The sequence below is a fragment of the Pseudocercospora fijiensis genome, assembly GCF_000340215.1.
Source record: "Pseudocercospora fijiensis CIRAD86 unplaced genomic scaffold MYCFIscaffold_11, whole genome shotgun sequence".
In the NCBI taxonomy this organism is placed as follows: domain Eukaryota; kingdom Fungi; phylum Ascomycota; class Dothideomycetes; order Mycosphaerellales; family Mycosphaerellaceae; genus Pseudocercospora; species Pseudocercospora fijiensis.
Window position 1 is genome coordinate 1262053 of NW_006921542.1, and position 13181 is coordinate 1275233.

Sequence of the window (13181 nt, forward strand, 5' to 3'; positions counted from 1 at the left end):
TTCTCTTTAATAAGATAGCGTAGCTATATTACGGACCTCCGGGGCTAGTTTCTTCTTTAGTTTCTCGATCGTCGGATATTCCTTTATTTTTAGGGTATTCTTAATATCCTCGGCGATCGTCGCGGTAAGTACACTTCTTATAGCGTTAATTGTAGCGATATTTCCGTATTCGTCGACTTCCCAGCAATAGCGCCCTTTTCCAACCTAATACCGAGCCCTCCCGTAATAGTACTATCGCTTCTCGGGCGCGGTCCTAACTATACTATATACTTTCTATAGATTCCTAAAGATAGGTAGGAAGGCTAGTCCTAGTACGGCGTAAGCGTATACTATCTATAGTAATCTATTAATCTATATCTAAAAGGCGACGACTCTAATAATTTTCGCGTCCTACACCATAAACGACGCTCCTCTTACCTTTCGGGATTTACGGCTAATATAGCTATACCCGAGGCCTTTAGCTAGGCCTACGTTACTTATAGAGTAGTACTAGTATTCTTCGTTAATAAGAGTAGAAGTTCCGACGCTTACTAGCGCTTAGCGGCCTACTTAAACTAATCGGTCGTCTCGAGGCTTGTTATAATTTACTCGACTTCCTCTACGTAGAGATAGTAATCCTTAATCTTTAGTACGGTAGCGGTATAGGTCTTAGCCGCGTTCTAGAAGGTATTCTTCAGGTACCCAATCTTAGTATTATCGGTCTACCGGTCTCTACCTCTACCTAATAGGAGATCGTCGAATTCTAGCGAGTAGTCGTACTAAGATTGTTCCTAGGAATACCTTAGGGCTTAGAGCTACTCTAGCGCTTTTACGGCTATATTAAAATCTATAAAGACGTCTTCGAGTTATTAGAAGAAAACTTCGCGATCCTTTCCTTTTATAGGGCTTCCTTTCTCCTAGAAGTAACGTATTCTAACGCGTTCTTTCGCCGGTAGGGTATCGTAGATAGTATCCTAGTAGTAATCCTTAGAGAGCTTTAGTTTTAGTCTAGTACGAACTCGATACGAGCTCCTTAGTCGTAGTAGATAGTCCTAGAACGACTTAATCTTACTATTCTATAATAGTAGCTTCTATTCGCGTAATACCGTTATATTTTAGCCGGTAGCCGAGAGAGTTTCTAGGAGTCCCTTTAGGATCTCGTTCGTAGACTAGTCTTCTATTAAGTTAGTATTGGTAGACCTAGCCTAACGAGATACTTTCGCGTATTAAAGCGCGGAGCGCGTAACTTGTAGCTCGGCTTCTATTGTTTATTACCTAGTATAGAGACTTACGAAGGCGCGGTAAATCTCTTCCCTAGATATCCCTAGTATAGTAAGAGTAGCATTCCCCTAGCTATCTTACTCGGGTTCCTAGTAAACCTCTACGTTTTGTATAGTAAAGATCGAACCTAATATAACGGGTAAGTAACGCGTACGTAGATACTAGATATAAGACTTAACAGATTCGATAAGGAGCTAAGTCTATCTACGTAAATCCGAATAGTTTTATATAGTACGCTAAGTACTAAGTTATAAGTAGTAGGATAGTATCGTATAGGCCGAATACCTAAGGCTAGTACCTTCTACCTAGGGCGTAGCCCTTTATACTAGGAGCTTTATAACGAAACGTTAGTATAATCTTAGTATCCCTTCTATATAGGAAGTCGGTTAGGTAGCGTATTAGGCTAGTATATTCTTATCTATATCTCGGTAGGAGTATATCCTCTATTATAACGTCTTCGACGTCTACTTATACTTAAAGCTCGCTAGACCTAGGCCGCTTCCTACGAGTTAGATCTAACTTAATACTATTATACTTAGAGCGCTTATAGATTAGCGAAATCTGCTTATTTAGTATATCTTCCGCGCTAGGCTACGTCTAACTACTAGTATATCGGGGATGCTTATATTATATCTAATAGACTATCTCCTAAAACGAGATTCGAATTCAAACGACGTCCTTAAGCGTACGCGAAATTGCTATAGTAGTTACTAGGGATTTAAGGATTTCCTTACTTCCGTAGGGATAGTGTTTACTAAATCATTTTATAGGCAGTTTTACCGTAGCTCTAAGTAGAATATTTGTTGTTCTTTCTAGTAAGAGTTATTATAGCGGTAGTCTAGTTAGACTAATTACAAGCCTAAGCTTTAGTACTATTAGCGATATAATCCCGAGAAGCGTTATTAGCCGTCTCGTACCTCTATATAAGTTTCGTATATATAGTAGATAATAACGTTAGTTAGATATCTAGAGTATCCCTAGTTATAGGCCTAATAATACTATTTAGGAGATTTTAACTACCGACTAAGCGTAAATAAAGTATAGCGATATAAGATACTTTAAATTATTCTATCTATACGACGAAGGTAAGAGTAAGATTTCTAGGAGATCGGCTTTTCGGATACTAGGTCGCTATTCTAGATAGGAGCCCTATACTCTCTTTTACCTCTCGCTATCGGTAGTCTAGCTCCGATATTATAGAGTAACCTTTACGCTTTAATTATTCTCTTAGTAATATTCTAACTCCGATAGGATAGACTTATAGATATTAATTACGAGTATACTAGTCTACTTTGCTATTAGTAATCTAGGTCTAACGAGACTTAGTCTAGAATAACGAAGATCCTATCTTATACTTCTTTCTTGCTTCTTTATACCTCGAAATCCGATACTACTAGGAAAGTATAGAAATTACGTACTAGATTTCCTTACTATCGGTAATCTAGGTATAACGAGATTAAGTCTAAGTTAATAAGGAATCTTACGCTTCTTTCTTGCTCCTTAGTATCTCGAATCTAACTCCGATAGTAACGTATAGGTATTAGATTCGTAACGACTATACTAGTCTACCTTACTATTAGTAGTCTTTTAACGAGACTAAGTCTAAGTTAATAACAAACCTTACGCTTCCTTCTTACCCCTTCGTATCCCGAAAGTAATTAAGATATATAAAGAATTTACTAGTATGCCCTACTATAGGTAGCCTAACACGTAAGATCTTATAAGTAACGCTTTTAGAGAAGAGTTCTAAGAGTTCGGAGCGATATCGAGAGATAGATATTAATCGATTAAGCGGAGATACTTTCGAAATAGATAAAGACGTATAAAGAATATACTAGTATACCTTACTAACGGTAGCTAGATATACGAGGGCAAATAATACTCTAGGAGAGGAGTACTTAGAAGTTATAGCGATATCGAGGGATAGATATTAATCGATAGAGAGTAGACGCTTTTAAAATCGATAAAGATATATAAATAATTTACTAGTATGCCCTAATATTAGTAGCTTATTAAGCGAGAGTAAGTAATACTCTTAGAGAGGAGTACCTAGAAGTCGTAGCGATATCTTAAGATAGATAGATATTAGTCGATTATATATAGATACTTTCGAAATGCCTATCGCGAGATCTATATAGGCTATAATTCGGACTACCTTACTATCGGTAGTCTATTTATTACGAAGATAGCGATTTTAGTTTAGAAGCTATAGCGAATTTAAGTCTGCCTTGCTATCGGTAGTCTAATTAAGAAGATAGATAGATCGGGAAGCTACGGCAAATTTCTATTCTACCTTGCTATCGGTAGTTTTAGACGTCTAATTAGAAGGAGGGTAGTAATATTAGTCGAGAAGCTACGACGAGTTTCGAATCTACCTTGCTATAGGTAGTCTAATCCGGTATATAGATAGGTCGAGAAGGTACTACTCGAGAAGGTACTACTCGAGAAGGTATCTACTATAGCTACATTTATTAGTAACGAGATAGGTTTAGTCCGAACGGAATATACGGCCGCCGAATAAATCGTAATTTATTAAGGAAGATAGGTAGGTTTGCTTAAACTTCTATAGTAAGGACGTACGCTTATATTTAATAACTTACGCCGACTAATTTCTTTCTATTAACTAAAGTCTTAAGAGAACGCAAGTCCTTAGGTTATATTAATATATTAAGGGTTTCTCGATATTATACGCTTATACTTAGTTAAGTCTACTCGGTCTAGATAGTTTTATTAATAGAAGCAAAGTCGTAAGCCCTAGTACTACGTTAAGGTACGAGTATATCGCTAGGGTAGCTTTAGCTAGTTTTCTATCTAGGATAGTTCTTAGTATATAGTTTACCTATAACCGAGCTCTATCTACTTAGCGGAGGGAGAGTATTACTTATCCTAGTAATATAAGAGGCTAAGGACCGCGGCACGAGCTTACGTTAAAGCCTAATAAGCTTAACGATAGCGGTTATATAAATCGGCTAGCTACGGATTATAGGGAGTATAGACTAGGACGGTAGTACGATCCTACTACTCCTTCTTCTCTATAGTACGAAGGAACGTTACGCGGGTAGCTCGAGGTCTCGACGCCCGATTTTAACGCCGTTAGCGCTACGAAGGGTACGGCGGAGTCTACTACTTATCTAGGCGAGACGATCTATTATCGCTATATTTGTTAGAGCTAAAGAGGTTACACGTAATTAGCATATAATTAGGCCGAGTGAAGCTAGGGTCTTAGTGCCTTAGGTAGGGCTTAGCGCTTAGCGTTAGGCCAACTCTCCTACCTTCCTCCCTCTCCTCCTAGATCCCTATCGAATACTACCTATACCTACTACTACCCTATCTACCTGCTAACATACCCTTCTTATATAGTATTCGATCTACCCTTTAAGGGCAGTAGCTAGATAGTCCTTATTTCAAGCTTTTAGCGGTATAGCTACGAACAAGACTAATCTAACTATATTGCGCCCGAAGAACGGGACCTATACGTACTATTCTATCGAAACAACCGTACCAATTATCAAGCAAGGCCTTCTATACGGCCTATTATACTAAGTTAAGCATACTAAGCCGATATCTACTAATTCCGCTACATCCGTATCTTAGGGGCTAACAATACATTATTAGTGTCGCCCCTTACGATAGCTAGTTTATTACGAAACAACAACCGTGCTACCGCTAGCAGCGCTAGCAACGACAACGCTAGTAGTACAGTGCCTGCCGAAGTGCCTCCTACTAAAGAGCCTGCCGGAGAGCCTATTAAAGAAGAACCTATAATTCTAGGTAATAATCTAGAATTGCCTATCGACGACATTCTTAATAATATTGTTAACCGTCGATATAGCTAACTAGCCTTTAGCCCCTAACTAGTAGGGAGACTCTAAGAAGCCACCCAAAACAGGCTTACTGCCCTACGTTAAGAACAACAGCTAAAGGATAACCTCCTCGAAATTCGCCGCCTTTAGGAGGCCCTAACAACTAATACTAAGCCGATAGTAGGGCCTTCCTTACTATTAGTCCTAGTCTAGAAGAAGGATGCTAAACTCAAGGACTGTACCGTATTTAATAGCTCTAGTCGAAAGCAATACAACGACTACATTCGTGACTGTAAGCTTAACTAACGAAATGTACTAAGGGCCCTACCAGACGACTATTCGCTAGTCGTCTATGCTATACAATACATTAATAGAGACCTAAAACGCACCTAGGATGACTATTTCGACTCCCTTACTAATTAGACCGCTGTTTAGTAGCAAGACTACAAGACTATTATACTAGACACCCTTAGAAACCCTATACTAAGGCAACAACACGCTTAGGACCAATACCTTCGAGCTAAACAAAAGACTGATTAATCGGCTCGCTTATTTAAGGCCTATTTAAAGACCCTTAAGGACGATTTGCTAGCTAAGACCGACTCTATCTAGATTTCCGAAATACGCCCTAAATTGCGATAGGAATTAGTCCTCGAATTGGACCGCCGCCGTATATTCGAATAGGCTAACCTAATACGCATTTAATTCATAGTCGAAGTAGAAACAGCCGAACGAGCTGTTTAGCTTTAGTAACGGCTAGAATCAAGGATCCGACCTGCTAGCAACCGTAGCAGCCGTAGCCGCGGAGGAAACCAAGGTTCCTACTAAGACAACAATGCTAACAATAGGAATAGTAACGATCGTAGAAGAGGCCGTAGCCGGCGGCTATATAGAGGAGGCCGCGATAGGGGCCGTAGAAGGGGCTCGTATCCCTACAATACTAACCGCTCGACTAACAATAGCAGCAATAATAGCTACGGCAACAATCTCCTAACCGGATTGAAGTGCTTTAACTATAACAGCACTAGTTATCTACTAGGCTAATGCGATAAACCTAAGGACTAGGCCCGAATCGACCGTACTACCGCTAAACACCGAAAGCACCTTTTAGCAGCTAACGCTACCCCTATAGGCCAACCTTTAAAAAAAGAGTAAGCGCCGTACCAACTATTAGCCTTATGCGGCGTAAGACTATCGACATTGTGCTAGCTATTATACGTACCTGTCTCGTATCGGATACGTATAGGACTAACTATAAGACTAAGGTTATACTAGATCTAGGAAATTCAGTTAGTGCCCTTATTAGCTATCGCCTAGCTAAGCAATTAGACCTTCGACAACTGCCTAGGACTAACCTACTAACCCTTACTTGGTTTAATAACGCTCGGCACTTGACCTACGGAGCCTACTATATCTATATAGCCCTAAGAGACGACCTCGGCAATAAGCGCCTACTGAACTTTACTGCCTACGTAGTAGACATAGACAGCCTCCTATCTAAGATTATTATTAGCAACCCTGTTCTTAAGTACTATACTATAGTTATAGACTTAGGCAGTCAATAGTAGCGATTTAGAATCGCTAGGAAAGAGGACATTAAACACATCGATATTAGCGAGTGCCCTAACGATATTAGGGTTCTATTTATCGGTAACCTAATACCTGCCGCAGCTAATCTAATAGTCGACCTATTAGGCGATAACGATAAGCCTGTGCCCCCCGATAGCATAGACCCTAATTAGCTTGCTCGCATACTAGAGCCTATTCGAGAAACCTATATTAATGTGTTTAAATACTACTTAGCATCGACATTGCCTATGTTTAAAGAGACGGATTATAAGATTGATATTATAGCGGGCAAGGAGGTCCCTTTTAGCCCCCTCTACAACCTTAGTAAACGAGAGCTTGCTATATTACGTAAGTACCTAGAGGAAAACCTAGCTAATAGTCGCATTCGGTATAGTAACAGCCCTGCTAGCGCCCCTATCCTGTTCGTACTAAAGAAGGATAGTAGCCTACGTCTATATATTAATTATCGTAGGCTCAACGCTGTTACTATTAAAGACCGCTGCCTACTTCCTCTTATTAATAAGACCCTCGATCGCCTTTCTAGTACTTACTACTATACTATATTAGACATTAAGGACGCCTATTACCGCATCCGTATCCGTAAGGGCGATGAATAGAAGACAGCCTTTCGCACTCGTTATAGGCATTTCGAGTACTTAGTTATGCTATTCGGCTTAGCTAATGCCCCTATAACGTTCTAGTCCTATATTAATCGGGCCCTTTCGGGCCTATTAGATTACCTTTGTATAGTTTACCTAGATAACATCCTAGTTTATATACACTCTCCTAACATTGCGGAACACTAGGCTATAGTCCGTAAGGTACTCGATCGCCTAAGGGCCTATAGCTTGTACTACAAACCCTCTAAATGCACCTTTGCTGCTAAAGAGGTGTCCTTCCTTAGCTTCCTCGTATTAACCGAGGGTATTAAGGCTAATCCTAATCGGATTAAAACTATTACTAAATAGCCTATTCCTACGTCAATTAAGGAGCTGCAGTCGTTCCTCGGTTTTGCTAACTTCTATCGCCGATTTATTAAGGGCTATTCGAGGCATGTAATACTACTAACTAAACTTACTAAAACTAAGGCTAACCCGACTAGAGAGTTTAAATAGACTAACAAAGCGCGAGCCGCTTTTAACGGTTTAAAGCAGCGCTTTACTAAAGTCCCCTTGTTACACTATTTCGTGCTAAATAAGCAGATCCGAATTGAGACTAACGCTTTACAGTTCGCTATATCGGCTATTATGTCCTAGCAATCAGATAGTAACTATTACTAGCACCCGATTGCCTTCTTCTCGAGGAAGATAATCGATGCTAAGCGTCGCTACGAGACCTACGAGTAAGAGCTCTTAGCTATTATCGAGGCCTTTAAGCATTAGAGGCATTACCTCGATAGGGCCTAATATACGATACAGGTCTATACAGACTATAACAACCTCCGTAGCATTACTAAGGTTACTAGAGTTATAGGTCGATAGGCTAGATAGGCCGTCTACCTCGCTAGGTTTGATTTTAATATATTATATCGACTAGGCGTAAGCAACCCTACTAATAGCCTATCGAGGCGACCTAATTACGATAGCGGGACTTAGTAATCTATTAATTCATTGTTTCTAACCCTATAGTATAAGATTGCTATAGCCCGTATTATTAATAAGCAAGCGTAGGATAAGCGGCTTACCGGACTCCGCGACGGCTTAAAGTATATTAATGCTCTTGCTATATTAATAGTACGTGTTAAGGACACAGATAGGAGAAGTTATAATAACTCCCTAGTCGACATCGCAATATACAGTAATAGCGATAGCACTAATACAGTTAATCCGGCTGCTAGTGCTATTAGATGTATATAATACGTACCTCGTTTAATAGCGAGGGTGCTATTAAATAACCTTGTAAATAGGGATAGTCAATCGTTTATAGATAAGCTGTTACGGGCTTAGTAGAGGGACGCCTTTGCTGCTAAACGTATAGACAAGCTTGTAAGTAGGCGAAAGACTCGATCTAGTAAGAGTAATTAGTCGATCGACGACAAAGGTTACTTAAGGTTTAAGGGCAGATACTATATCCCCGCTAAACAATCGATTAGACAAGAACTTCTTAAGCGATACTATAATAGTGAGCTTGCCGGTTACTATAGCGCAGAGAGGTCGCACGAGCTACTATCGCGTATATACTACTAGCTAAATAGTAAGCGGGATATAAAGGACTACGTAAACACGTATGCCGTATATTAACGTATTAAGGCACTAAAGCATTAGCCTTTTAGCGAGTTGTCCTCATTGCCAATCCCTTATAAGCTATTTGCAGAGCTTATAATAGACTTTATTATAGGTCTTTTCCCTACTAAACGAAGAGGAAGCAAAGACATCTTTAACGCTATCCTAGTCGTTATAGACTAGTTTACTAAGGGCGCTCGATACATCCCGGCGCGGAAAGATTAGACTGCTATTAATATAGCAGAAGCGCTATAGAACAACATCTTCTATACCTATTAGGGGACCCCTAAGGGGATAGTCTCCGACCGGGGCTCGATATTTATATCTTACTATTAGAGTGAGATTTGCCTGCAGCTAAGACTTAAGCATCGCCTGTCTATAGCATTCTATCTACAAACAGATAGTTAGACTAAAAGGCAGAATGCTACCCTATAGCAGTACCTACGTAGCTACATTAATAAGAACCCTAATAACTAGGTTAATCTCCTATAACTAGCCGAATTCGTGTACAATAATAGTGTCTACTTATCTACTAAGGTGTCGCCTTATTTCGCTATAATAGGAAGCAACCCTACGCTACTATAAGACCCCCTATCGCTCGAGGCCGAGCGTAAGGAAAGGGAAGCGGGTCAACCTAAGACACTAGCGGCTATTAAGAGGGTTTAAAAGATGCGAGAAATTCACGCTAAGATAGCTAACAAACTAGTAAAGGCCTAGGCCTATTAGAAGGCCTACTATAACAAACACTACCTTCTAATAACCTTTAAGCAAGGCGACCTAGTTATGCTTAGTACGAAGAACCTCCGTATCCGTAAACACCCCTCGCCTAATAGCAAAACAAGGCCTAAACTCGCACTAAGGTACATTAGCCCTTTCCGTATCCGAGAACCTAGGGGCACCTAGGCCTATTAGTTATAGCTTCTACCTTATTATACTATCTATAATACCTTCTATGTATCTTTCCTTAAGCCGTACTACCTACGCGAAGGGGATAAAGCACCTACTAAATCCGAGGACATACTAGCTAATAGTAAAGAACTATAGTCTATAGAACGTATCCTAAAGCACTAGACTAGATAAGGCAAGAAGGAGTACCTATTAAGGTAGCAAGGCTATTCGCCTAAATAGGACTCGTAGGAAGCTAAAGGTTCTTTTAAAGATATAACTAAGTTGTTAGATAAGTATTGGACTAGTGTAAAGAACAAGAAGAAGGCTAAGGGCCTATAATGTCGCCTAGGAATAATGCTACCCCCGGGGTGCTATTAGCTAACCAATTAGAGGCCGGCAAACTAGGACAATAAGACTACACTACTATAGTAAACGCGCGCCGAGTGTTAACAAGCGCGCTATAACGCGTTAACTATCTACTGCTCTTTTAGGAAACTACCTCTCTACTAACGCGCCCTATAAGGCCCTTCTCCTAGTATTTAGGTCCCCCTCTTATTCCCTTATTCTATCGAGGCCTCGAGGCCTAGGCAATCGGCGAGGACGGCGCGGCCGGCGCGGCTATATTAGTAACGGTATTGCGGAGTATATTATTAGTCGAAGAAGGAAATCGAAAGCAAGGTAAAGTTAGCGCTAAGACGACTAGCGCCGCTATTATTAACATTACTTGCTATTGTCGCTACGCCTATAGATACAACCTTACTTGCACTACGAGCCTAAGGCACCTTAATCAAACTTTAATCAAAACTTTGATTAAAACTTTAAGCCGCTTAAAGGATTGAGCGACTAATAGACTAGCTAACTAAGGGCAAAACTATAGAGCTAAGCTAGCCGGGGTCGATCTTGCGGATAATAGGTTACTCCTCGATCTATCTAACCCTTTAAGCGAGGCGAACCTCTACTACTACACTTATAATAGCCTTTACCTATAGAAACTAGACGAGCTGTGTTTTTTGAAAAGATAAGATAAGATTGACACTTAAAGGCTACCAAACCTAGCTAATTAGGGCTAGCGAAACTACGAACAACAAGAATAATAACCCTTAGAAGCGAACAAACCCTCGGAAGCGGACATTGCTAGGTCTTTTAAGAGTAGACGCAAAGAACTTAGTACGACATCACTTAGAGCGGAGGCAGGGCTGCAATACCTCGTACGTCTACCTATTATAGTAGGGAAGACGCGCTCGTATTGTGATTAGTCGAAGGCCCTTAATTCTTATAGATATATATTACTTCATAGTTTATTATATATAGGGATAGCGCAGTTAGAAGTTAGACATTGTGTTAGAAGGTAAGGTTTAATATAGTTATATAATTAGGTGGTTAAGTGTTCAATTTAGCGCGGGCTAAGCAGCTTATTAGACTTGCTAAGTTAGCGGCAATAAAGGTCGTAGAACATAGACAGGCTACGAGGGCGCGGCCTTTAGAAGGGAAGCGTGTATTAGAGCCAAAGAGGTTACACGTAATTGGTATATAATCAGGCCGAGTAAAGCTAGGGTCTTAGTGCCTTAGGTAGGGCTTAGCGCTTAGCGTTAGGCCAACTCTCCTACCTTCCTCCCTCTCCTCCTAGATCCTTATCGAATACTACCTATACCTACTACTACCCTATCTACCTACTAACATACCCTTCTTACAATATTAGCTACTAAAGATCGGCGAGCTTTATTATAGATAAGTAGTAAACCGATATAATTGCTTACTATTCGAATAAAGGACTTACTAGCTACTTATATACCCTAGTACTGAGAATTACAAGCTCTTACTAAGCCGTATATAAATAATCTTTTAGCTTTCTTCTCCTTCTCTTACTTCTAAATCTAACTAGCCTCGTATATTCTCGAGTATTCTAATACTCCCTCTACTTAGCTATTTAGTCGTAAACTAAATCGTTAAGTCCTAATCCTTCTTAATCGTTCTTGTCTCTAAGAGTCTTTTACGTTTTCTTCGAGCTTCCCCTTTATTAGGGATTTAGTAAGGAAGTCTATAAGTTAATCTTTTATTAAAGTATACTTTATATCGACTAGCTTATCCTCGACTAGTTCCTATACGTAGTATACCGCTACGTCGATATATTTCGTTCTAGAATGAAATTCCGGATTTCGTACTAAAGCGATAGCCGCCTTATTATTACCGTAGATAGTTATAGGTTCTTTATAGTCCTCTACGGTCTTCCGTAAGGTATCTAACTTACTCGAGGAGTTTCCGGATCTAAATAGCTTCTTTTACGGCGTAAGATAGCGCTAAGTATTCGGCTTCTATAGTACTAGTTTTTACGGACCTTTATAGGTTATTAGACTAAGATATAGGTCCGCTAGCTAATAGGGATATATATCCTATCGTTAACTTCCTAGTCGAGTCCGCGGCGTAGTCCGAATCGATATAGATAACCGGTAGACGAGTAACTAAAGTACTTATATCGTTTTCGTTCTTCGAGATAGGACTATACTTTATATAGTAGTCCTAAGTCTTTCCTAGGTATCTAAGGCTATAGATACTACTATTATAATATCTCCTAGCCGGACTTACCGAGAATTAGCTCACTCGTTACGTTAGAAAAGATATGTCTAGCCTAGTAGCTCGTAAGGTCTAATTTAGTTTCCTAATAGGTTAAGATATAGAAGGTATAATAAAGAATTTAAAAGCTAGGGATTATATTTTTGTTACTAATAAACCGGCGTAGTATATATTCTATAGATATATAGGGCTAGAATAGCTACTATTAGCTAGTAACCGGCCCTATACCTATAGATGGCTTTAGAACTAGTCCTTTATTAACGACTTTATTCTAATAAATACTAGGGATATATAGTTAGTAGTACGGTCGAATATAGGTCCTTTAGGGTAAGTAGGGGTATCTAACTAGACACGTCTTATAATACGCGCTTAAAACAAACAGTAATATATTATTCTTTGCCTTAGCGTTCTTAGCTAAGGCTATTTTCAGAAACGAAATTAGGACGTAGTATTACGTTATATAAATCGATTACAACTATTTAGTACGTAGTACGGCGGTACCGCTCTAGATCCTTCTAGTGTCGCTAGTCTAGTATCTATAGATATAGTAATTTCCGCGTAATCGCTAGTATCGCCGATTAGTATTTCCGGACGTCTACTACCTCCTCCTCCTTTATAGTAGATAGTAGATTCGTATATTCCTTCGCTAGAGTCGATACTTAGAAGGTTTCGTCTAGATCGAAGTCCTCTTCTCTAAACGTAATTTTAATATAGTAGCCCTAATCTAGTAGTATAGATACGTCGGCTTTACTCTCGATTCGTACGCCTAGTATAAACTTAGCGGGACCTAGACTCTTTATTTTAAACCTCCCTATAAGCCCGTCCTTTAGCGGTTTAAGCTCCGCTTCTATCTTTGCTAGTATAGTAG